The sequence below is a fragment of the Equus asinus genome, chromosome 9 (genome assembly GCF_041296235.1).
Source record: "Equus asinus isolate D_3611 breed Donkey chromosome 9, EquAss-T2T_v2, whole genome shotgun sequence".
In the NCBI taxonomy this organism is placed as follows: domain Eukaryota; kingdom Metazoa; phylum Chordata; class Mammalia; order Perissodactyla; family Equidae; genus Equus; species Equus asinus.
The window spans coordinates 87,510,189-87,536,111 of record NC_091798.1 but is presented as its reverse complement, the minus strand read 5'-3'; the positions used below and the strand labels follow the sequence as shown (position 1 = coordinate 87,536,111).

At 34.8% G+C, this 25,923-nt stretch overlaps 1 protein-coding gene and 1 non-coding gene across 14 annotated transcripts in view; both read right to left on the bottom strand.

Annotated features, from left to right (window-relative positions):
* The window catches only part of SSBP2 (single stranded DNA binding protein 2), a 290,537-nt gene that overhangs the window by 98,160 nt on the left and 166,454 nt on the right, over positions 1–25,923 (bottom strand). The gene's annotated exons all lie outside the window — the stretch shown is intronic.
* Positions 25,131–25,320, bottom strand: LOC123289102 (U2 spliceosomal RNA). Its single transcript, XR_006532869.1, has one exon. It is a non-coding gene; the product is annotated as a U2 spliceosomal RNA (small nuclear RNA).

Below are 25,923 nucleotides of genomic sequence, written 5' to 3'. Positions count from 1 at the left end.
CAAGTTATGACAATCCTTAATGCATCTAATGGTATAACTTTAAAATACATATAGCAAAACTGACAAAATTACAAAGAGAAATTAACAAATCCATAATCAAAGTGAGAGATTAAGAGACTTCTCAGAAACTGATATATTAGACAGCTAAAAATTAGATTTGACCACAATTAACAAGCTTGATTTAATGGACACTTGTAAGACTTAGGACCCACAAATAGAAAATATACATTTTTTCCACACTCATAGAATATCATAAAAAGCTGATCACAAACTAGGCCACAAAAAAAACATCAAAAAATAGCCCAAGAATACATATGATATGGATTATATTCTTTGAACATAATGCAATAAAATTAGTAATAAAACTCACATTTCAAAACTGTATACATTTAGAAACTCAAAATATATATTTCTAGATATATAAAGTCACAACAGAAAATTGTTTGGATTGAACTACAAAAGCCTTATATCAAAACTTGTAAGGTGTAGCTAAAGCAGAACTTAGAGAAAGTGTGCAGCTTTGTCTACATCGGGTGATGGAAAAAACTAGAAATAATAGATGTTTTGGTTTCATCCTTGCACAGTAATAAATATAGGGAGTTTATTGTTTGTGTTCCACTTCAAATTTACAAACATATTTATTATGATTTTACCTTAGACTTGGCACTTGCCAGTTACAGTTGAGTGAAGGAGAATGTGAGATTTTATTCTTAAGTTTATTGTAAAACAGAAAAAGAAAAAAAATGACTGTTTGACACTGTAAAGTAATACAGAAATCAAGTATCACGTAGGCAGGTAACAGAGCTATGGTGTGAACCAACCATACTGTGTGCTTTCCAATCCCTGAAATTGCACCGAAGTGGAAAGTAAACAGAAATATCTCAGAAGGAAACAAACACCATTCAGGTTGTGGGAGAAGTTACGATAAACTGTGAGTGTATTTCATCACCTCAATAAAAATATTACATATTCCTTATCTGTTTGTGAGAAACTTTGGTATCTATGCCTAAGCTGAGGCACTGTCACCTGTCCTCCACATACAAGCTCTCGGATACAGCTCAGGTAAGGTGACCCCCAGAACAGTCCCTGCCCTCTCCCCATTACCCAGGAGACCAACGCCCATCAAAGACCCAGGTAATTCAGAACACAGCTCATTGTAAGTGCCACAGGAACTCACATTAAGGGGAAAGCAACCAAACATTGGGGTTAACCTCACAGAGACAGTCATGGTTAAGCTGAATCTTGAAGAAAAGTTAATAGGATAGAAAGGAGTAATAACAAATTCAGAACAGGATAAGAACACTGGAAGATGCACAAAGGCAGCAATGAACTACAAAGGAACTACAGAAGGTAGAAAACTATCCCCCCCTGGTCGTCAGGGGAAAAAGAGTTGCATACACGAGATAAGACCAGTTGCTGAGAATTCTTGAATACCAAGATATGCTCGAGTCAGTGAGTATAGAGAGTTATTATATGTCTCCAAGATACGAAGCAATTCAATAACATGATGATAGTGCTCTTCCTCCAGCAGTAAAAAGAGGAAAGAGGAATGAGGAACAACCAAAAGCAGAGACACCAGCATTTAAAATAATCCAGGTTTTCAGACTGGAAAAGTGAATGGCAGAAATAGTGAAATGGAGAAGTGAGAGCCTAATGAAGAGAAGGCAGGAGGAAAACAATTAAGGTTTCAGACAATATAGCACTATGGTTTAACAAAAATACCCCAGAAGAATATGGATCCTGTGTGACATTCCTTAGTTACTGAAACTCTCTGTGCAATAGTTTCTTCTTCAAAAAATGGATAGTAACAGTACTTACCTAATAGAGTATTCAGAGGAATCATGGGTTAAGATAAAGCAATCAGAATAACGTCTGGCACTAAATAAGGAGTCGATAAATAATAGCTATTGTTACTATCATTTTTCATTTCTAGTTTGAGTTGATATACTAGTAGAGGTGTCTGAGAGTCCAGTAGAAAAACACACAGCTGAAACATGGATGAAAGGACAAGGTTGGATAAATACCTTTAGTTTTTCCCATCCTTGTCCCATTGCCATTGTCATAATCAAGTCTTTGAACAACTTTTTTGAAAGATTGTTACAACAGCCTCCTGTTTTTCTCCTTTTCTTTCCCCTCGCGTCCACATTTTAGGCTGCCAGTAATTATCTTTTTATAAGCACAAATGTGCTCATATCACTTCTTCACATGAAAACTTTAAAACAAATGAAGATACCTCACTTCCTATAGGAGAAAGCTCAGCCTACTTGGCAAAGTGTGGTGTATAACTTATTATAATCATCTCAGTTTTTTCCTTTCATTCAAGTCAGTGAAGCTCTCAGTTGAAGGAGTTTTGCCTGACTAATCACTGAATCTTCTGTGCCTAGGTACTTGGGAGGTGTTAAAGATAAGTTCTCTGAAAGCTACATAAACACGCATAATGATAATTTTATGGTACCAAGCAAACATTTGCAAATTGCAGGCTCTCAAAAAAGAATTCTGAGGGAATAAATCAGAAAGGCTTAGAAGGCAAGAGAGGAGACAATTTCAATGGAAGATTAAAAATTCTGAATGACACACTGATCAATAAGTTTTAGGGGCTGGCCCAGTGGCATACTGGTTGGGTTTGCATGCTCCACTTTAGCAGCCCAGGGTCCGCAAGTTTGGATCCTGGGTATGGACCTGCACACCTCTCATCAAGCCATGCTGAGGTGGTGTCCCACATACAAAATGGAGGAAGATTGGCACACATGTTAGCTCAGCGATAATCTTCCTCAAGCAAAAAGAGGAGGATTGGCAACAGATGGTAGCTCAGGGCCAATCTTCCTCACAAAAAAAAAAAAAAAAAGGAAAGGAAAAGATACTGACTTTCAGCTCTGTTATAAAAATTAATTATGAGCTTATATATCAGACATTGCAAATATAAATATAAATAAGACATGATTACAGCTCTAAAGGAGTAAATACAGTATAAAATGGGAAATAGGCACTCAAACTACTAAGAAAAAGACATTCACAAGGAGTCCATCCTGGGAGTTTAGAGAAGGCTTCTTAGATATGATTAGTCTGAAGCTTAGTGTTGAAGAAAGAAAGAATTAATCAGGCTAAGAAATGTAATTATAGTGAAGTTGTAGTGTGGAAGCTAAGGTGAAGAAGGAAGTGAGTTGCTAGGAAATAGAGGTAGTAGCTACGGACTACTCACTTAAAAATGTTGGCTAAAAAGATAGTACAGAAGTCAAAAGTAGTTAAGAAGAACAAGACAGTCAAGTGGAAGTTTTGCTCAGATGGAGAAAGAGTGCAAGAAGATGATAAATTAGGAGAGCAGGGTCTCTAAGAGACAAAAAAAAAAAAAAGAAATTCAGAGTACAGTTTAGGCAGGCAAGAAGGACATCTCTTCTTCCGAGATAGCAAGGAAGGATGAAGTTATCATCACCTATTGGTAAAGAATGTAGAAATTAGTTGAGATGAAAGCAGTTTATCATGCAGCTCATTCCAGATGGTCTCAGTCTTCTCTGTCAAAAAGGATATGATGTTATCAGCTGTTATTTAGAGGAGCTGGAATTGAGAGCAGTTGGAAAAGATATTTGAAACAATTGCTGTGAAAAGTGAGCTATCAAATAATGAGTGGAGTATTGCCATGACTGTACAGGGCCAAGTTTCTGTTGGGAAATGTACACCTGAAAGGACAAAGTCTATTTGATTACAAGAATGTTCCTTAATACAAAGGAAGAAGTTATGATACAACCAAAGCCAAATCTGAAAGATTAATAGGGAACTCCAGAAGTAGTACTCATGAATTTTTGCTTTAAAACTACCTCCTTCAAACTACAACCTACTTAGTTTAAAATTCTGGTAATTGGTTAATCAATGATGTACACAGTTCACATCAGCAATAATTCTCTAACTTTGAATTTGTTTTCCTAAGGAAAAGTAAATGTGATATTATAACCTCTACATCACAAAAAAAGCCCCAAATAAATAAAGAAGTAGACTCATGTGCCGCATAATGATGTTTTGGGCAACGATGGACTGCATATTTGATAGGGTCCCACAAGATTAGTACCATACAGCCTAGGTGTGTAGCAGGCTATGCCATCTAGATCTGTGTAAGTACACTCTATGATGTTTGCACAATGACAAAATCCCCTAATGACACATTTCTCAGAATGCATGCCCATCATTAAGTGATGCATCACTGTATACCTAATAGTAGAGATAAAATAGAATTTTGAAAAATAAGTACTAAAAAAAGTCAGAAAAAAAGTCACACAAAAGGAAAAGAGGGACAAAGATTAGATGGAACAAATAGAAAACAAGATAGCAGACAACCCAACATAGAGATCATCACACTAAACATACGTGGTCTAAACACTGTAATAAAAGAGCATAGATTTCAGAGTGGATAATAAAACAAAATCCAGCACATGCTACTCAAAGAAAATTACTTTACATATAAAGGCACATATAAGTTAAAAGTAAAGGCACAGAAAAGAATATACTTGCAAATGTTATCATAACAAAGCTGGTGTACCTATATAAATATCAGATAAATTAGATTTCAGGACAAGGAATATCAGAGATAAAGGACAGTTTTAAATAATAAAAGGGTCCACAAATCAAAAAGACAAAACAATCCTAAATTTATATGCACCTAATTAATGAGTTTCAAAGTGCATGAAACAAAGATTGTCAGAACTGAAAAGAGAAATTGACAAGTTCACAATTATAGGTAGAGATTTTAACACTTATCTCTAATAATAATTGATAGAATAATTCCCAGCAATTGTTTCAAATATCTCTCTAATAATTGATAGAATGTGTACACAGAAAATCAGTAGGGATATATAAGACTAGCATAAATCTATAAATCAACTCCATTTAATTGAATTTATAAAACACAAAACTCAAAAAATAGCAGAATGCACATTATTTTATGTGTTTTCTTGAAACATTCACCAAAATAGATGATATGCTGGGCCATAAAACAAGTCTCAATAAATTTAAAAAGATAACATACAACATATGTTTTCTGATCACAGTGAAATTAAATTAGCAATTAAAAACAAGAAAATATTTTTAGATCTCCATACACTTGGAAATTAAACAGTATTCTTCTAATTAATATATAGGTAAAAAGAGAAATTGCATGAGAAATTAGAAAATATTTTACACTGAATGATAATGAAAATAAAATATACCAAAATTTAGGGGATGTAGCTAAATCAGTGCTACAGGGGAAATGTATAACATTAAATCTTACATAAGAAAAGAAGATTTAAAATCAATGGCCAAAAGTTCCATGTTAAAAAGCTAGAAAAAGAACAAATTAATGCCAGAGAAAGCAGAAGGAAGAAAACAGTAAAGACAAAAGCAGAAATCAATAAAGTAGAAAAGAGGAAAAAAAGAGAAAATTAATAGAACAAAAATTCAGGTTCTTTGAAAATTCAATAAAATTGATAAACATGACTCAAGAAAAGAAATAAGACATAAATCACCTTTATCAGGGGATAGCAATAGTTACCCCACTGATGTGAAAAGGCAATACTATGAATAACTGTACACCAATACATTTGATAACATAGAAGAAATGGACAAATACCTTGAAAGAAAAAATAATGACCATAACAGGCCTTAAATGACACAGAAAATCTAAATAGCTCTACATTTAATAAATAAATTCTTAATAAAAACCTTCCCACCAACAAAACTCCAGGCCTGAATAAAAATTTGCAAATCATTTTATGACGCCAGTATTACTTTGACACCAAAACCCAACAAGGAAAATACCAGAAAAGAAAACACAGACCGCCATCTCTCAAAAATGTACACACCAGTATCTCTAACAAAATATTAGGAAGATTAGAACACAACAATATATAAAAAAAGAGTAATACATCATGACCAAATGAGATTTATTTTTCCCAGAAATGCAAGGTTGGTTTAATATTTAAAAATTAATATTGACAAGAGAAAGGTGTAAAACCACATGATCAACTCAATAAGTAAAGAAAAAGGATTTGTATATGACAAAATTGAAGACCTATCCATGATTAAAAAAAAAACTCTCAGCAAAATAAAGACAGGAAGGAACTTCCTAAACCTGATAAAGTTCCAACTATGAAAAACCTATAGCTAGAGTCATATTTAATGATGAAAGACTGCATGCTTTCCCCTAGGGTCAGGAACAAAGTAAAGACGTCCATTGTCACTATTTCTGCTTGACATTTTATTCAAGATCCTAGCCACAGCGATAAGGCAAGAAAAAGAAATAAAAGGCATAGAGATTGGAAAAAAAGAGGTAAAACTGTCTTTATTCACAAACAACATGATCACATACATAGGAGTCTTCAAAAAAGTGATTAAATATAAATCTTGATTGAATTTAAATAGGCTATGAACAAATAATTGCAAAATAAAACTTAAAAAATACCATTAACAATTACAAAAAAAATGAAATATTCAGAACAAACTTAACAAATATGTTTAAGACCTGTGCCGTGAAAACCACAAAATATTGCTCAGAGAAAGTGAAGAGTTAAATTAATGGAGAGATATAACATATGTTCATGAAACAGTAGATTTAATATTTTCAAGATGTTGATTCACCCCAATTGAGCTATAAATGCAACACTATCCCAATCAAAATCTCAGATTTTTTTAATGTAGAAACTGATGGGCTATTTCTGAAATTTATACAGAATGTAAAAAACTTAGAATGGCCAAAACAATCTTAAAAAAAAAAAAGAACAAAGTTGGAAGACACATAGAGTCCAGAAATAGCCTCAGACTTAAGTGGTCATTTGATTTTTGACAAAGGTGCCAAGGTACCTCAGCAGGGAAAGGACAGTCTTCAACAAATTTTGAGTAATTAGTCTTAAACTCTCTTTGCCTCAGTTTCTTCATGTGAACTATGAGAATGACCAAGAGTACCTACCTCAATTACGTTGGTTGCTACGAAAATTAAATGAGTTAATACATGAAAAGTGCTTAGAATACTGGGCCTGGCAGATATTAAATACTCGGCTATTCTATAACTTTATGCCTTTCAGTGAAAAGTAGGTGGGAAAACTAAAGAAATTATCTAGAAAAATGATTCTAAGATGACACTTCTACATGAAACAAAAATTAAGGCAAACATGAGGTTTTATTTCCCTTTAAGATTTAGATGTGTTTCTATGTCTTAATTTTTAAAACTTCATCTATATGCCTAATTAAAACACAGGAGGGGAAAGAGTACCTTATTTTCAAAAATTGTGGTATTATTGTAGCACTTTATTCCAGGAAAAATTAGATTCATTTTCTAAAGGAATTTTGAAATATTTTAAAATTTGTTAATTTTCTCTAAAGACATGATAGGTTATGATTAACACCCTTAACATGTTCCAATCTCACTGAGCTTTTCCAACTTCATTGTTTAATAAAGAAACCAAAATTATGTTATGGAATTTCTATGATCAAAGCCTAAAAATTAATTTACCTAAAAATATTAACTATAACATATTTCTCTTTTCATTTGGGGTGCGTTAGTTGGATAGAAGACACTGCTGATGAGATTGAAGAGCTAATCCTCATATAAATTAGTCGCTTCTGCAACTAGGCCACAAATGACATGATTCACTCTAGGCAAATATCTTGAAATGTCAGTGACCACCACGAGAGTCAGGAGGTAGCCTATTTGGGGATTAAAACAAAACTATCATCACTATTTATATGACTAAAAAAGCATGACATTGAGTATATCAAGGGTTATATTTGATAGTTCTCTTCACAGTGATTATGGATACTCACACATAGTGTCAATTATACATATTCTATCCTGCAAAGAGCAGGCATTCAACAACTCTTGGGTAGGTCAAAGAATGAATGAGTTTGTTTTCTGACCTATCATATGATCTATCCTTGAGAATGTTGTGCGTGTGCTTGAGAAGAATGTGTATTCTGCTTTTGCTGGCTGGAATGTCCTATATATGCCTGTTAGGTCCATTTGGCCTAAAGTATGGTTCTAGTCCATTTCCTTGTTTGTTTTCTATCTGGGTGATCTATCCATTGCTGAATTTGGGGTACAGAAATCCTCTATTCTTATTGCATTGTTGTCTATTTCTCCATTAAGATCTGCTGGTATTTGCTCAATATATTTAGGTGCTCCAATGTTGGGTGTGTATATATTTATGATTGTTATGTCTTCTTGATGAGTTGACCCCTTCACCATTATATAATAACCTTCTTTGTCTGTTGTTACATTTTTGCCTTAAAGTCTATTTTGTCTGATATAAGTATAGCTACCCCTGCTGTCCTTTGGTTTCCACTTGCATGGAGTATCTTTTTCCATCCCTTTACTTTGAGCCTATGTGTTTTCTTAAAGCTAAAGCAAGTCTCTTAGAGGCAGCATATACTTGGGTCTTGTTTCTTTTATCCATCCAGCCACTCTCTGCCTTTTGCAGAATTCAATCCATTTACATTTAGAATAATTATTGATATGTAAGGACTTACTACTGCCATCTTATTAATTATTTTCTGGTTGTTTTGTAGTTCCCCTGCTCTTTTTTGACTCTCTTGCTGTGTTCCTTTGTGAATTGGTGATTTTCCAGATTGTATGCTCTGATTCCCTTGTCTTTATTTTTTCTGAGTCTACTATAGATTTGGCTTGTGGTTACCAAGTGACATATAAAATATAACAATCTATATTATGCTGATAACAACTTAACTTCAATCACATACAAAACCTCTACCCTTTTACTCCCCCATTTATGTTTTTAATGTCACAATTTGCCTGTTTTTATATTCTGTATTCATTAATTATAGTAGCTATAATTATTAATACTCTTATCCTTTGAGCTTTATATTAGAGTCAAGTGCTTAACATATCATATTATAGTATTAGAGTTTTCTGAATTTGGCTATATATTTGCCTTTATCAGTGTGTTGTATATTTTCATATGTTTTCATGTCACTAGTTAGCATCCTTTCATGTCATCTTGAAGAACTCCTTCCAGCATTTCTTGTAAGGCAGATCTAGTGGTAATGAATTCCCTCACCTCTTGTTTGTCTGGGAAAGTTTTAATTTCTCCTTCATTTCTTAGGGATAACTTTCCCAGATAGAGTGTTCTTGGTTGGCAATTTTTTTCTTTCAGCACTTTGAATACATTTTCCCATTCTCTCCAGGCCTGTAAGGTTTCTGCTGAGATATCAGCTGACAGCCCAATGGGGGTTTCTTTTTAGGTCATAATATTCTTTTCTCTTGTTGCCTTTAGGATTCTTTGTCTTTGGTTTTGGACAGTTTTATTATAATGTCTTGGAGAAGGTCTTTTTGGATTGAAATAATGGAGTAATCTATACGCTTCATGAACATGAATGTCCAAATCTCTCCCCAGGTTTGGGAAGTTCTTGGCCATTATTTCTTTAAATAAGCTATCTGTCCCCTTCTCTCCTTCTTCTCCTTCTGGGACTGCAATGATCTGGACATTGGTTTTTTTGATAGTGGCCCATGGATTACATAGGCCTTCTTCACTCTTTTTCATTCTTTTTTCTCCTCAGACCAGGTTATTTCAAAGCTCCTTCCCTCTATCTCATTAATTCTTTCTTCTATTTGGTCTACTCTGATACTGATGGTCTGTATTGCGATGTTCATTCCATTCATTGAATTCTTCAGATCCAGAATTTCTGGTTTGGTTCTTTATTATGATTTCTATCTCTTTCCTAAATTTGTCATTTTGATTGCATACTGTTTTCCTGATTTTGTTGAACTGTGTTTTCTTATAGCTCACTGAGTTTCCTTAAAATTCTTTATCAGGTAAATTGTAGATCTCCATGTCGCTGGGTTTGGTTACTGGAAGATTATTGTGATCTTTTGGTGATGTCATGTTTCCTTGATTTTTCACATTTCTTGGAGTTCTGCATTGCTGTTTCCAGATTCCAAGTAGCAGTCACCTCCTCCAGTTTTTATTAACTGCCTTCAGGGTTACAATACCTCATGCCAGTCCTGCTATAGATTCTGAGGTGTTCCCTGACCTTGTATAGATACAACTGCTCCACACTTCTTGCTCCCTTTGTGGCAGAATTCTTAAGCTTGTGTGTCTTCTCTCCATCCTATAATGCACCAGGCCAGCTGCTGAGAGCCTCTTTTGTTTTCTTGACGGTGGCGCCACAGCTCAAGTTTGCGGTTTCTCCCTTGCCCATAGACCCTGGCCTGTTTTCTGCACTTGCTCCATGCCTATCAGAGCCATGGGAGCTGCACAGGGAGCCAGCTGCAGAGCCAAGGAAGAGTGGTTTTGGCGTGTAGTGCACTGAGGGTGCCCATGGGTCAGCTTGGGGTATCGGTGGGTGAAGACCTCCCCTTTGCCTGTGTGCAGGCTTCCTGATGGAGACCAGAACACAGTCAGCAGGAACCTCATCCTTTCAAGGCCCTCCAGGAATCTTATAAGCTGCTCTCCCAATCTGCTCCCTCCCGCTAGTCAAGGAGCTCCCTCTTGAATGCTCTTGGGGCTGTGATGCTGTGAGAGAGTATGGAGTCTCTTCAAGAGTGAGTCACACAGCTGGGAAAATCAACCATCAAGCATTCACTCACTGACTCCTTTCCCCCCGAGCGAAGAAATCACAGACTGTCTAGTTTAATCCTAAACTGTGCTGCCCAGGGGGAGGGACAATGCCAGCAAAGACAAGCTGTTCCTCTTATCACTTCAATGCATCCAAATTCATATATATATGAGAATTTGTTTTGTTTTGCTTTGTTTTTTCCCTCCATGGAGTGCTGGAACTTCTCTGGAACACTGGACTTTCACCAAGGTTCTCTCATCTGAAAGTGACTACCTGAGTCACTGTTCTGTAGGCATTCCCGCACCACAGCTGAGAGGGCCCAAAACTGCTTCATAGTCTCCTAGAGGTTCCACACCTGGTACCTAAGACTGTCTGACTATGACCTGATGCACCACCCATGGTTGAGGCTCCTCCCGGGTACCCTGGCCTATGGTGCAACAACTCCCACAACCACAAGGTCCCACAACTCTCACAAAGGCACTTCTGTTTGTGGGTGGATGCTGAATTTTTGTTGTTGAAGGAGGGGAATAGTTGTTGTCTTATGCAGCCATGATGCTTATTACAAATATCAGTCCTCCTGGGGATCCTATGTTTTATCTGACAATCCTACCCACTCTAGGCTGACATAGCAAGAAATAAACTTTTATTATATTAAGGCACTAAGATTTGGGATTGTTTTTACAATCAGTTATGTACTTTGACTAATACAAAACATAAAATCATTTTAAGAAATAATAATAAAAATAATTAGTAGTAATACTACTACTAATCATCATAGAAATAATGAGGTTTGTGAATGAAGTCCAAAAATGTCACCACGTACTTTATTGTGGTTAAAGTGATAAAGAACCAAGTACCTCTGACTCTCAGGCACAGTATATGAAATAACTGAGATTCAAGGAATTCATTTATGATACTTGTTGAGTATGTACTCTATTGAGTATGTACTTGGTGTGACGTACTCTGCAATACTAACGAACAAGACATGTTTTGTGCTTTCAAGGGCACAGCAGGGCAGCTTATACGAACATTAAAATAAGCATTGTATAATGCAAAGCGGTATATGCCAAATTAGGAGGGGAAACAGTGTTAATGCAAAATCTTTAATTCCGATACCATAAAAATGTTACAGAAGTGGCCAGAAGAGAAAAACTGACTTGTAAGAAGGCAGAGAGAGTATTTTATTTTTGATTTCTTTGTCATGAACCTATGCGCCCAGAATCTGATGTCCACTCCATTCTTGGTGACCTAGACAAATGAAATGCCCTTCCCTTCCTCTTGCCTCTAACAGTTTTAAAGGGAATGTTTAAGTATAAGCCTAGTTGATCTTATTAAAAACAAGAACAATGGCTACCATTTATTGAGTGCCTACTGGGTGCTAGGCATTGTACTGAGTGTTGTATATGACCTCATAGAATCATTACAGTAGCCGTGAATAGCATCATATTTTTTACTTTATGAATAAGAAAGCTATGGCACAAATATGCTATCCAGCTTATCCAGGTCATATGTAACTATGTAGTAAAATTACAGTTTTCAATTCAGTTCTGATTTCAAAGCTTATGTTCCTCATTCCTAAGCTACCCTGCATAAAGTTCTCTTTCAGATGACTATTCTATACCTCAACCCAATCAAGTGTATAATCCATGATATGCAATTTCAGTTATATCACTGTATAGAAGTTAATTTTTAGGTAAAATTTGAAAATGTCTTTCTCTCTACGTAGGAGAACTAATTAGAAAAAGTATGCTTCTCCCACAATATGTATAAATACTTTTTCAGGGTCTTGAACCTTACCTTTCAAGAGCTTTAGTCCTTTTGAGGCTTAAGCTACATTTATAATAGGTCTTTGAGGTCTAAGGGATAAAATTCTTTATTAGCAGAACATATATGTCCAAAGATAAAACTGCTAGTCTCTGTTAAAAAGGCCTTAATTTTCTTAGAACAAGTGTCATTTCTATTTCTCCTCTCCACTGACTTTAGTAAAATATTATGAATTCACGGTAACTGTTGGTCACGCTACTAGAAGAGAAAAATCAGATTTATGGATCAACTATCTTTATAAAAAATGACTTTTCAAAAGAAAGTGCCAATCTTATAAACATAAAATTTAAAATGTTAAAATACATTCTGTAGAGTCTGAATATATACATTTTCTCAAGAATCACTCACAAAGAATTCTCTTAGAATTTTTTGGAATAATGATTGTTAGGAATTTTCACCTAGAGCAATCATCACTCATAGCTTGGGCCTTTAGAGTAAAAGGGCAAATCCTGACCAAAAAAGAAATGGAGTCTATCAAGAAATATATGTTCAGACAACACTAAATCAGGCCTAGATTTCTTAAGAAAATATTTTAACTATGGATCTAATGTATATCACTTCTGCCTAAACAACATTTCAAGACATTTGTATGAATTAAAGGGAAATGAGTAAAAAATGGTGCTTCCTGTTTCTTCCTCCATTGGATTTACTAATGTGGGTCATGAATATTAGAAAAGTAGTCTTATCTTTTACAAACTAAAATTTTGTACAAACTTAATTAGGATATTAATTCATTTTTATCTAAGAAAGAGCAGTGTAAATGCTTAATGAGCAAGGTATGTCACATGTTTTAAATTATCAAAGTAAACTTGTAACTGATGAGCTACCATCCCACTCCAAGGCTTAAAAATTCTGAATTTCCAAATTTTTCAAAATCATCTTTCTCCCTTTTCATCTATAATGTTGAAGCCCTGGTTCGGTCATTACCATACCTTAACTGTACCATTGAAATAAAATAGCATTTGATCTACCTTTCTGCCTTTATCTTTCTCATCATTCAATCCCTCATTTTGCTCTGACAATGTCAAATGGCACTATCAAATACCTCTGCTCTAATCATGTCACTGACACATTCAAATATCTACCATGAATCCCATCTACCTAAATTAATTCTACATTTCTTAGCCTTATAATAAGGCCCTCTGTGCTCTGAATCTGAAGTGGGTTTCCAGGCTTTATTTCTACTACTTTCCTACATGTATCCTGCATCCTGTTATAGTTTTGTATATGCATCTGCTCCACCACGCTAAAACTATAAGCCCCTTGGAAAGAAGAAGAGTGCCTACACCTCAATACCCTCCATATACAATGGTTTGATAGTATCTATTGAAAAAATAAATGAATGATCTGTCCAAAAATTATTTCTATAAAGAGTTATTATTATGACAGTGATTTTACTGAACATTTATTGATTGACTGCCTGTTAATAACACATTATGATTTTTTAAAGCACCATAAGAAATTATAATCTTAAGGTCAATGGGTTTTGGTGTATCCATTCTCTCCTTTTGTGCCATCTTTTCCTAGATAGCAATCTTCTCTCAAAAGGATACCACATCCCCTTTACTTTTTTGTTACACTTCCCCATACTCTCCCCCCAACTCCCATCTTAAAGATACATGTCCAGATTCACAGTTCAAAGAAATAAAAGAGTATCTCTGATACATTTACTCCTGCTTGTTGCTGGACTGATTAAACTTCAGCGTAAATGAATTTTACTCTACGTTGTTGTACTTAAACGTTAATTAGTACTTAGCTATATTTTATACTCCAAGTCCATTTTCTGAAACTTGGAAAGCATAACTATGCTTCTGATACTATTTTTATCTCTGACACCAACATTAAATTTTTTTGTTCAACTTTTCATGTGTTGGGTTTTGACTCTTTACTTCAAGACCATGATAACGTCCTATAGTCTCTATTATCCAACGAAACCTCATTCACCACCTTAGACTTAATAGTTGGGTGTTCAATAAATAATGTTACAAACACATCGTATTAAACTACTCCAAATTCTTTTACCAAAGTAATTTCATTAATGAGAAAATGAAAAGCAACAGTTTAAATATTTTAAAAACAGAGGGATGAAAAAATCACACTGATCCACTATTTAATCTTTATTTTGAATTTGCACAAATGGTCTAAAACTTCAAAATAGCCCTCAGTTGATTTTAACTGAGTTGAATGGGACAATTTCATTCTCTACAAAAATCTAACATGATTGATAAATCTCTACTTGATTAACCACATAATTTTAGGACTTGGCATCTTGTTTATATTCCATAGAATCATGGATAAGAACTTATACTTATCAAGCTAGTTCTGAGCTCCCAAAACACAGGCATCATATTTTACTATAAGTAGAGGAATCATAGAAAAAAGAAAGCTCATGTTATTATTATAATTAACCATGAATCAGTTTCTTTCTACTATTAAAACAGCTAACTAAATAGCCTCTAAGGTTTTTCTCCTGTATTATCTCATTACATTATAAAATACATTTGACTTCAGAAATTAGAAAAACATGACCTTATTTTTCCTTAAGTATATGTATCTGCTTCATAACAATAAATCTGATGATTTTTATATTCAGAGGATATTTAACACATGCACAAGCACAGGTTTCCTACTTAATGGCATTTCAAGTGAAGCACCTTAGGTATCCATTTTTGGAGTTTTATTATATTCATAATTTAAAAACTTTTAGAAATACAAATGTTGGTTTTATGCAGAGTTAACATAACATTTTGGAAGTCTAGAATCAATCTTTCTCAATGTGAAACCTTGAATAACAAATGACTCTCCAAGGGAAATTTTCTACTTATTCTCTACTACTTATTAAAAGTATTTTTCTTACATAAAGGAATGGAACTGAATTTCCTCCAGTAAAGTTCTCAATTTAAATCTTGCTTAAAATTTTTTGATGGTCACCTGTCAAGTAAAGGATTTAGTAATTATATTTCAGTACTGAACATGGTATAGAATTAAGTTTTCTGGAATTAAAAAATGTATAATTTATCAATTGTAGTCAGAAACAACTGAATTTATGCTTATTTTTATGTCATATGTAATTTTTTTTTTAATACCTACACGACTTTTTTTTTTCTGGGAAGGATTTGTCCTGAGCTAACGTCTGTTGCCAATCTTGCGCTCTCTCTCTCTTTTTTTTCCTCCCCAATGCCACAGTACCTAGTTGTATAGTCTAGTTGTAGGTCCTTCTAGTTCCTTTATGTGAGCCGCCACCACAGCATGGCTGCTGACAGACGAGGGGTGTGGTTCTGTGCCCGGGAACTGAACCCAGGCTGCTGAAGTGGAGTGCGCAGAACTTTAACCACTAGGCCATCAGGGCTGGCTCAAGACTATTTTTTTAAGATGCTGATATCTATTAAATATTTTTAAAGTTATTATACTTTTTATGCTAGTTATACATTTCAGGGAATTTCTAACATCAAGATGCAGCCTATTTTAAGAAAACAATTGAGTATTAAAAGGTATAAGTGAGCAAAACTCATGTTTTACTAACCACCTTCGATACATATTTGTGATCTCTCTCATATTCCTTTCCCAGGTATACTCATTTGGGTTTAGGAAAAAATTGGAAACAGATTTATTTCGCTTTGTAGCATGAAGCTAACAACACACGAAGCGAGTTCTTGAATGTGTGAATACCTGTGTTAATTCCTGTATTGGGAGATACGTAAGCAAACAAGAGTCTACGAGGTATGTTCAGCATTAGTTGTTACATTCAAATGACTTGGTTTCACATACTATATATATTTAGAATAAATACCCATATTTAAGGAGAATAAAGCACTTATCAAATTATAATCAGAAACTATATGAAGAAACCAGAGATTTACGTAGTCAAAACAAACTAAAACAAGATTTACAGAAAATAATGTGAGGGTACGCATATGGGGGAGGAGGGAGTAGAACAAAATACAGTTTGAGATAGTCTAATGTTTTAGTTAACTCATGACTTGAATGGTGATAGACTTTTTGTAATTATAAAGAGCATGAAAATGCCGAGTAGGTACGGAATTTATAAATTTTTCTTCATCCATTTTCCACAGCAATGTGTAAAACACAGCATGTAATATTATCTCTTCACTCGCAAAGGCAACATTAAAAATAGGTCAGAGCTTCTGAGGGAGGATACAAACTGCCAGGAGGAGGACTGCGAGCCCAGTAGGAATCCAAAAAACGATGGCGATAATGAGACTGCATCACTGCTGAGCATCAGCCGCGAAGGCCTGGATCCTCACTCCAGCCCTATCACCCATTTTCTATGTGGCTTTGGGGGAGTCACTTAAACCCTCAGTGATTTGATTAACAACACGGAGTTTACTTTCCACATAAATGTATCGTAAGGTCGAACAGAGCCATGATGAAATGTGCACATGTACATATTCCGGAACTCGTGACCCTAGTCTGTAACTACCTTTTATGTTTTATTTTCTCTAAGACAACTTGCAGATTTACAGAAATCACAAAGGCTGAGAGATTAATTATAAAAATATGAGAATCTTTCAGGAAAAGGATTTATTTCAGAAGGATTTGAAAAGGGGGAAACAATCCTCCAAAATGTTGGTTTTACTTTTTCTTCACTTCATGTGGAGCAAAATTTGAAAGCAAAGTTGTGAAAATGGACGAGACACTTGATCTTTGACAAATGAAGAGTGGAATGCAACCTAATACTTGCAGCATTATAATAATTTGGAAAGAAGACTCAAATAGTTACCTTTCAAAACCCTAAGGATGCTTTAGAAAGTGTCATTTTAGTATCTCAGAGTAGTGTTTGTGAGCCTTTTGAAATCCATCTCCCTCCAGGAACTTTTCCCTCTCAAAATCCCCATCAGCTAGGATTTTGTTAAATTTTACCTTCCATAGCTTTTAATATAAAAGTCGTTAAATCAAATATGTATGATCAAATGCTGAAACTCTTTACCCAACAGGAGTTGATGCACCCCGCCCTGCACCTCTCCACTCACTACTCCCCAGCTATCTCCCAGATCTCAGATTTTGGCAGAATTTACTCACAATGTTAATAAATATTACTGAAGTAAACTTAGAAAGCTAGATGAGATGGCTAGCTATTTTCCAGTAGTCATACGAAAATTCAGAAAAAAGTATAACCAGAACAACTCTCCTTTAAAATGTTTCCATTACTTAGAAATTCAGTAACAGCAACATCGTCACCAAAAATATACATATTGCTTCATTTATTTATATTTGAATAGAATGATATCATCAGAGGAGCAGAGAGTAGAAATGAGACAAAGACAGGATCTTGCTGTTTTAGCAGAACATTTTACAATTTCTTACATTTTTATACACGTGAACTGTTAGTATAGTTAATGTTCCTGTTTGCCTTTTTTGTTTTTTCTTCTTTTCTTTCTAGCCCTTCCTCCCTTCACCCTTCCCTCCCTTCTATCCTCTTTCCTTACTCCGTCCTTCTGTCCAACATTGGTTTTTGGCTGAGACCACAATTGCAACAAGAAATAAAAGCTGCATTACTCAGGAAGGAAGCTAATAAGTCTTCCCCTCCCCAAATGTCATTAGAGACTTCCTGAATAAATGAGAAACACATTAATTAAAAAAAAAAAAAGAGGGTGCTTGCATAAGCAACAAAAACAGATTCCAGTCTACATTATGATTAAACTCAACTTGAAAAATAAATGTCAGATACAGATAAGATCTATTAGGATATCTTGTACATCTCCGGCCGATGAAGTTTGCTCCCAACAATGTGTGGATTTTTTCAGTGCACTGTTAAATAACAAGCAGCAAGATTTCTACCACTTCCCTTTAAGAGAATTCCATAATATAATGGATTTCATTAACAGGAAATTTCTTTTAAATATACTTATTACTGAAATTTTTCATTCAAAATCATTCCATTATTCACTGTCACACTAGTCAGTGGAACAGATGGATATAATTATACACATACATACACATTATACACATGTATATATGTGTGTTTAATTATAAATGTATAATTGAATTATTTAATTTTATATAATTATTTACATTTTTAGTTGATACACAGGCTCAAATTTTACATTTTACATAAAAACGCTACATATACCCACATATATTCTTGTTCTGAGGCTCATTTTCTATTGATTTGCATTCTTTTTTTTAACAAAGATATATAAGAATTTCTCTTACAAGTTATATTTTAATTATAGTTAATAAATCATCAACTTATTTATAGACTCATATTTAAAGGACCCAGAGAACAAGTGTCTTTTGGCTTGTTTTTGCTTTGGGTTTCTGTCTGTCTGCTTTGCATGACAATTTATGGGCAAGTCAGTAGTTTGTGTCCTAAGTTTCAATCTTGAGATTGCTCTCAACAACTGATCTGGTCACTACAGAGATAATAAATGTCACTCATAATAATAATTTAAACAAAAAGTATGTTGACTTAAAATACGAGATTTGATAAAAACTGGTTTCTCTTCTGTTTGAATGATTCCTAACAGTAAAGCCACTGAAATCAGCTTAATACTTGTCAAGATCCACTGAACTTCACAGTAAGCACCTGTGTAGTGCCACAGCACAGATATTAGAATAGAGCATCACAGTTAAACTACTTCAAGTCGCATCTGGTTAATAACAGTACCTCACTGAAAAGATTACTGTCTGTAATTTGACTTATTTTTGCCCAAATAAAAGCTGTTCACCTTTTTTCAAAGACATAATTGTGACTTCTTATAAAGCAAAGCCCTCAACTTCATACATACTAAAGTATAGGTTTTATTTATTGCTAAATAACTGATTTTAATTTTTCAAATTAAAAATAAATTAGTAATATAAAGCACTGTCTACAAATCACAAAAATTAAGAACATCTCCATAAACTAAACTTTAAAGATCTATATCTTTGGAAATAGGAAAAAAAGCCTAAATATAATTTATAACTTATGTAAGTCTCTTTTCTCTCTTTTTTGTTTTTTGTGGGAAACTATGTTTTCAGGCAGCGCTCATGTCAGACGCGGGTTAAATATAAGGAATTAACATAAAAGTGTTTTTAGTGGCATGATCAAAAAATTTCTCCAACTTTTTTGGTAACCAACAATAAGCATTTTTTAAATGCACCTTCCAGGACATCTCATCTTTGCTTGTTCCTGCCAAAGTCCCTATTCGTCACATTCTAATTTGCTTTAGCTTCTATATTCTCGTCCTAGTCTACTACTAGTTGGTTTTATTAATAACACAGTAAGGCATGTTCACTGCAGAAAAATCAGAAAACACATAAGAACGAATAATAAAATAAAAATCAAGTGTAATCTCACCATTCAGAAACAACTAATATTAATATTTTAATATGTTTTTAAAATAAAAATGAGGTTAAGATATAATCTATAATGGTTTGTAAAGTGATATTTTAATTTAGCAATATATCCTAAATATCTTTTACTTTTCTAACTCCCTTCACATTTTTAGTATCTTCTTTTTCTCAAAAACTTTTTCCAAGTCTTTACTGCTTTATTATTCTAGACAAGAGGTCAGCAAGTTTTTTCTCGAAAGGGCCAAATAGTAAATATTTTAGGCTTCGCAAGCCATAGTCTCTGCTGTAACCATTTAACTCTGACATTGTAGTGCAAAAACTGCCACAGACACACATCAAGGATGGAAGTGGCTATGTTCCAATACAGTTCCAAACGAAACTTCACTTACGAAAACAGGCAGTAGGCTGTAGTTTGCTGACCCCATGTTCTAGACAATTGTTTATAAAGAAATACTGCGTATCATGATTACTATCACCTCTAGCTGAATATTTTGCACATTATCTTTATACTTGACCTTTTCTATCAATACAGAATTACCCCAGTAGGGAATACCAAGTAGTATGTTCATTTTGTGGTAATTGCAAATGTGATTCTTCAAAAGTGGTAAAAAGTCCTCCATGCGAGTACCAGAAAGACTTCCCCAGCTCAGTGTTAGAAACCTGTATTTCAATAGTAAAGTAGAAGGATGCTCTTCCCTCTCCCCTTTAGCCAACAGAAGTCCAAGTTAAATGGGCAGTAACTTGCTGACACAGAGAATTCTCATCTCTGTTTCAAATCTATGAGAGAGAGAGAAATTGAGATTGAAGGAGTTGGAACAGCAGGAAACCTACAAGTTTATATGCATCCACATCCATGCTTCCCTTCTTCCCCACTGTGACAATAAAAGAGGTCTTACCCCTCCTGGGGGCCCTCCATTTATATTTGCTATGGATCCCATTCCCTACTGCCTTTACATCTTGTTCAGAGGCTCTCTGTGTCCCCCCCCAACTCCCACGTCTCTTCAACCCTTCTCTTTACTTACCTGCTCTCATCAGTATTTAAACTTATTTAAGTTCTGCATATCTTAAGAAAGCCCTTCCTAAATTTCAAACAGCATTCTCCTATTGTCCCTACTCTTCCTTTTCACACCCAAGTTTCATGAAAGAATTGTTTGCACCTCCCCTTTCTCATACATTCCTTGTTCTACTCCAATCAGATTTTTGCCCCCATCGATCCACTAAAACTGACTAAAGTTATCAGTGAAAGCCTTATTGTTAAATCCATTTGTCACTTTTCTCTTTTATGTTGCTGGTCAAGAGCACAAATTATAAAGTCAAATTGCATGAGTACAAATCTGGATTCTGTCACTTACTAGCTATGCACGTTCTTGGACAAGTCATTTGACTTCTCTGTACCTAACTTTTCTCAGCTGCAAAATTGAGATCTAACAATATCTGGCCCAAAGGATTGTTGAGAAAATTAAATGAATACATGCAAAACTGTTTACAACAGTGCTTGGTCCATAGTAACCTCTATATAATTGCTAGTTAAGACATCTCTCAGCAGCATTTGACAATATTACCCTCTTTCTCCTTTCCAAAAGCATCTCTTTCCATAACACTTTCTCTAGGTTTTTCCCTTACCCCTTTGATTCACCCTTCCTAATCTCACTTTCATGTCCCTCTTCCTTTATAAACTGGTTTCTCTCCCAAGCCCACTTTCTACTCGTATTACATCCTCTCCCAAGGCAATTTTTTCCATTCCCATGGCTTCAATTATCATCTGGTATCTTCCCATCTATTACTTCACTTCAAAACTTGTCTCTTTACGACACAGGGATGGTTCAACATCCGAAAATCAATCAATATGATACACCACATTAACAAAATGAGGAATAAAAACCACATGATCATCTCAATAGTGCAGAGAAAGCATTTGACAAGATGCAACATCCATTTATGATAAAAAACTCTTAACAAAATGGGGATAGAAGGAAATTACCTCAACATAATAAAGGCCATACATGACAAACCCACAGCTAACATCAACTCAATGGGGAAAAACTAAATGCCATCCCTCTGAGAACAGGAACAAGACAAGGATGCCCACTATCGCCACTCTTATTCAACATAGTACTGGAAGTTTTGGCCAGAGCAATTAGGCAAGACAAAGGAACAAAAGGAATCCAAATAGGGAGTGAAGAAGTGAAACTCTCACTGTTTGCAAACAACATGATCTTATATACAAAAAACCCTAAAGAATCCATCGGAAAACTAATAGAAATAATTAACAACTACAGTAAAGTTGTAGGGTACAAAATCAACTTACAAAACTCGGTTGCATTTCTGTACTCTAATAACAAACTTACAGAAAGACAACTCAAGAATACAATTCCATTTACAATCGCAACAAAAAGAATAAAGTACTTAGGAATAAATTTAACTAAGGAGGGAAGAACTTATACAATGAAAACTATAAGACAATACTGAAAGAAAGAGATAACAACATAAAGACATGGAAAGAGATTCCATGCACATGGATTGGAAGAATAAACATAGTCAAAATGTCCATACTACTCAAAGCAATCTGCAGATTCAATGCAATCCCAATCAGAAGCCCAATGACATTCTTCACAGAAATAGAACAAAGAATCTTAAAATTCATATGAGGCAAAGATCCTGAATTGCTATGGCAATCCTGAGAAAAAAGAACAAAGCTGGAGGCATCACAATCCCTGACTTCAAAATGTACTACAAAGTCATAGTGATCAAAACAGCATGGTACTGGTACAACAACAGACACACAGATCAATGGAACAGAACTGAAAGCCCAGAAATAAAACCACCCATATATGGACAGCTAATCTTCAACAAAGGTGCCAGAACATACAATGGAGAAAAGACAGTCTCTTCAATAAAAGGTGCTGGGAAAACTGGACAGCTACAAGCAAAAGAATCAAAGTAGACCATTATCTCATGCCACACACAAAAATAAACTCAAAATGGATCAAAGACTTGAAGATAAGTCCTGAAACCATAAAACTCCTGGAAGATAATATAGGTAGTGCATTCTTTGATATACAACTTAAAAGGATCTTTTTGAATACCACATCTTCTCAGACAAGGGAAACAAAAGAAAAAATAAACAAGTGGGAGTTCATCAGACTAGAGAGCTTCTGCAAGGCAAAAGAAATCAGGATCAAAACAAAAAGACAATCCACCACTCAGCAGAAAATATTTGCAAATCATATATCCGGTAAGGGGTTAATCTCCATAATATATAAGGAACTCACACAACTGAACAACAAAAAAACAAACAACCTGATCAAAAAATGAGCAGAGGATGTGAACAGACATTCTTCCAAAGAAGATATACAGATGGCCAATAAACAAATGAAAAGATGTTCAACATCACTAATCATCAGGGAAATGCAAATCAAAACTACACTAAGGTACCACCTTATGCCTGTCAAAATGGCTGAAATCACTAAAAGTAAAAATAACAGGTGTTGTTATTGGTGTGGAGAAAGGGGAACCCTCATACACTGCTGGTGGGAATGCAAACTGGTGTAGCCACTATGGAAAACAGTATGGAGATTCCCCAAAAAACTAAAAATAGAAATACCATACGACCCAGCTATCCCACTACTGGGTATCTACCCAAACAACTTGCAATCAACAATCCAAAGTAAAATATGTTTCCCTATGTTCATTTCAGCACTATTCACAATAGCCAAGACATGGAAACAATCCAAGTGCCCAATGACTGATGATTAGATAAAGAAGATGTGGTATATACATATATATAACGGAATACTACTCAGCCATAAAAGGGACAAAATCATCCCATTTGCAACAACATGGATGGACCTGGAGGGAATTATGCTAAGTGAAATGAGCCAGACTGAGAAAGACAAACACCAGATGATTTCACTCATATGGGGAATATGAACAAACACATGGACAAAGAAAATACAGTTCTGTGGTTACCAGGGGAAGGGGGGTGAGAAGTGGGCAGAGGGGGTGAAAGGGAGCACTTATGTGGTGACAGACAACTAACGTACAACTGAAATTTCACAATGATGTAAACTATTATGAACTCAAACTTAAAAAATAAAAACAAACAAACAAACAAACAAACTTGTCTCCTTACCCAGATATTTGTATAAACTGCTTCTAGCACATCATCGCTTGGCTATCGAAAAGCACTTCGAGCTCCACATATCTAAAATTCATCTCATCTTCCCACCTCCTACCACCAACCTTATTCCTTCTCCCATGTTACCTATCTCAGAGAACACTTCTACTACCTATCCAGTTTCCCAAGCCTGAAACACATGAGTCGCCCTGCATTCCTCATTATACCCCATCCCCCACATGCAGTAAAGGTTCTGTCAATTCCATCTTTGAACAGTTATCAAATCTGTTCACATCTCTCCATCTCTACCATTAGCACCTTAGTCTAGGCAACTATCATCTTGCATCTACATTATTTCTATTTCCAAAGACTTCTATCTAAAGTCTCTGTCTTGAGTCTTAAGGCAGTCCTCAACAGATGTTCCACAATGCAATCAAAATACACTCTCTAACTGCAAATCTGATAAATGCAAAAAATGTTTAATGGTTATGAATTGCCCTTATGAAACTCTGGGCACCCCTTATTGTAGATTAAAAAACCTTCATGGCCTGGCCCCTATTTATCTGTTGAGCTTCGTATCACATCACTGCCCTTTTCCACCTTAGGTTTTCTATATAGATGATCATGTTGCCTGCAAATAAAGACAATTTTACCTCTTCTTTTCTGTTTGCCTTTTTTCCCTTTTTCTTGCCTGAGTGCACTGGCTAGAACCTCCAGTATGATGTTGAATGGAAGTAGTAAAAATTGACACACTTGCTTTATTGTTGACTGCCAGGGTAAAACATTCAGTATTTTACCATGAAAATAGTATGTCAGTGCTGGATTTTATCCTATTGAGGAAGTTCTCTTTAATTCTCAGTTTGCTGTGAGTTACAAACAATGAATGTTGGATTTTGTCAAACGCTTTTTCGCTGTTTACTGAGATGACACATTGCATTGACTGATATTCAAATGTTAAACCAACCTACATTCCTGGGATAAACTCCACTTCCTCTTAGTGTACAACATCCTTTTTATAACTGTTGGATTATGTTTGTTTAATTTTTGTTAAGAATTTTTGCATCTACATTTATATGGGATACTGGTTCTTGGTTTTCTTTACTAGGATGTCTTTGTCTCATTTTGGCGGCAAGATAACGCTGACCTTGTAGAATGAGTTGGGAAGTATTCTCTCTTCTTTAACTTTCTGGAAAAGTTTATGTAGAATTGGTATTATTTCTTCCTGATGAAGCCATTTGCGTCTGAACTTTGATTTGTGGGCAAGTTTTTACATAAAAATTCAATTCCTTTAACAAATAAAGAGCTATTCAGATTATTGATTTCTTTTTCTTTTTTTTTTTTAGTAAAAGTCTTTTATTCAGACCTCAGTTATCCCCCTGAAGGAGAACTGCAATAGCAGGTGGATGCGTGGAGTAGACAAGGCAAGCTCCTATGCCATCTCCCTGCTTCAAAAATTCATTTAATACATCATCCTTGGACAGAGGACATATCAGATATTAAACTGGTAAGAAGAGATACTACACTTGATCTTAGCCAAAAGGCCAAGAAGCAATCAATTTCTTTTTGAGTGGGCTTTGACAACTTGTATCTTTCAAGGAATTTGTCCATTTCATCTAAGTTGTAGAATTTATTGGCATGAAGTTTTTATTATCTTCTAATATATATAGAATCTGTAATGATGCCATCACTCTCATCCCTGATATTGGTTATTGTCTTTTTTTTCTGATCAATCTAGCTACGATTTATCAATTTCATTGATCTCAAAAAATCAACTTTTGGTTTCATTTATTTTCTCTACAGTTTTTGTTTTTTATTTCATTAATTTTTACTCTGATCTTTATTACATCCTTTTTCCTTCTTACTTTCATTTTATTTGCTATTTTCTTCTACTTGCTTGAAGATGAAGCTGAAGTCATTGATTTGAGACTCTTCTTCCTAATACAGGTGTTTATTGCTGTAAATTTTCCTTTAAGTATCGCTGTAGTGGGAACCCACAAATTTTTATATTTTATTTCTCATTTTCACACAGTTCAAAATATTTCCAAATATTTGGGCATTTTCCAAATATCCTCCTGTTATTAGTTTCTAAATTAATTCCATCTGGTCAGAGAACATAGTCTGTATGACTAGAATCCTTTTAAATTTATTGAAACTTG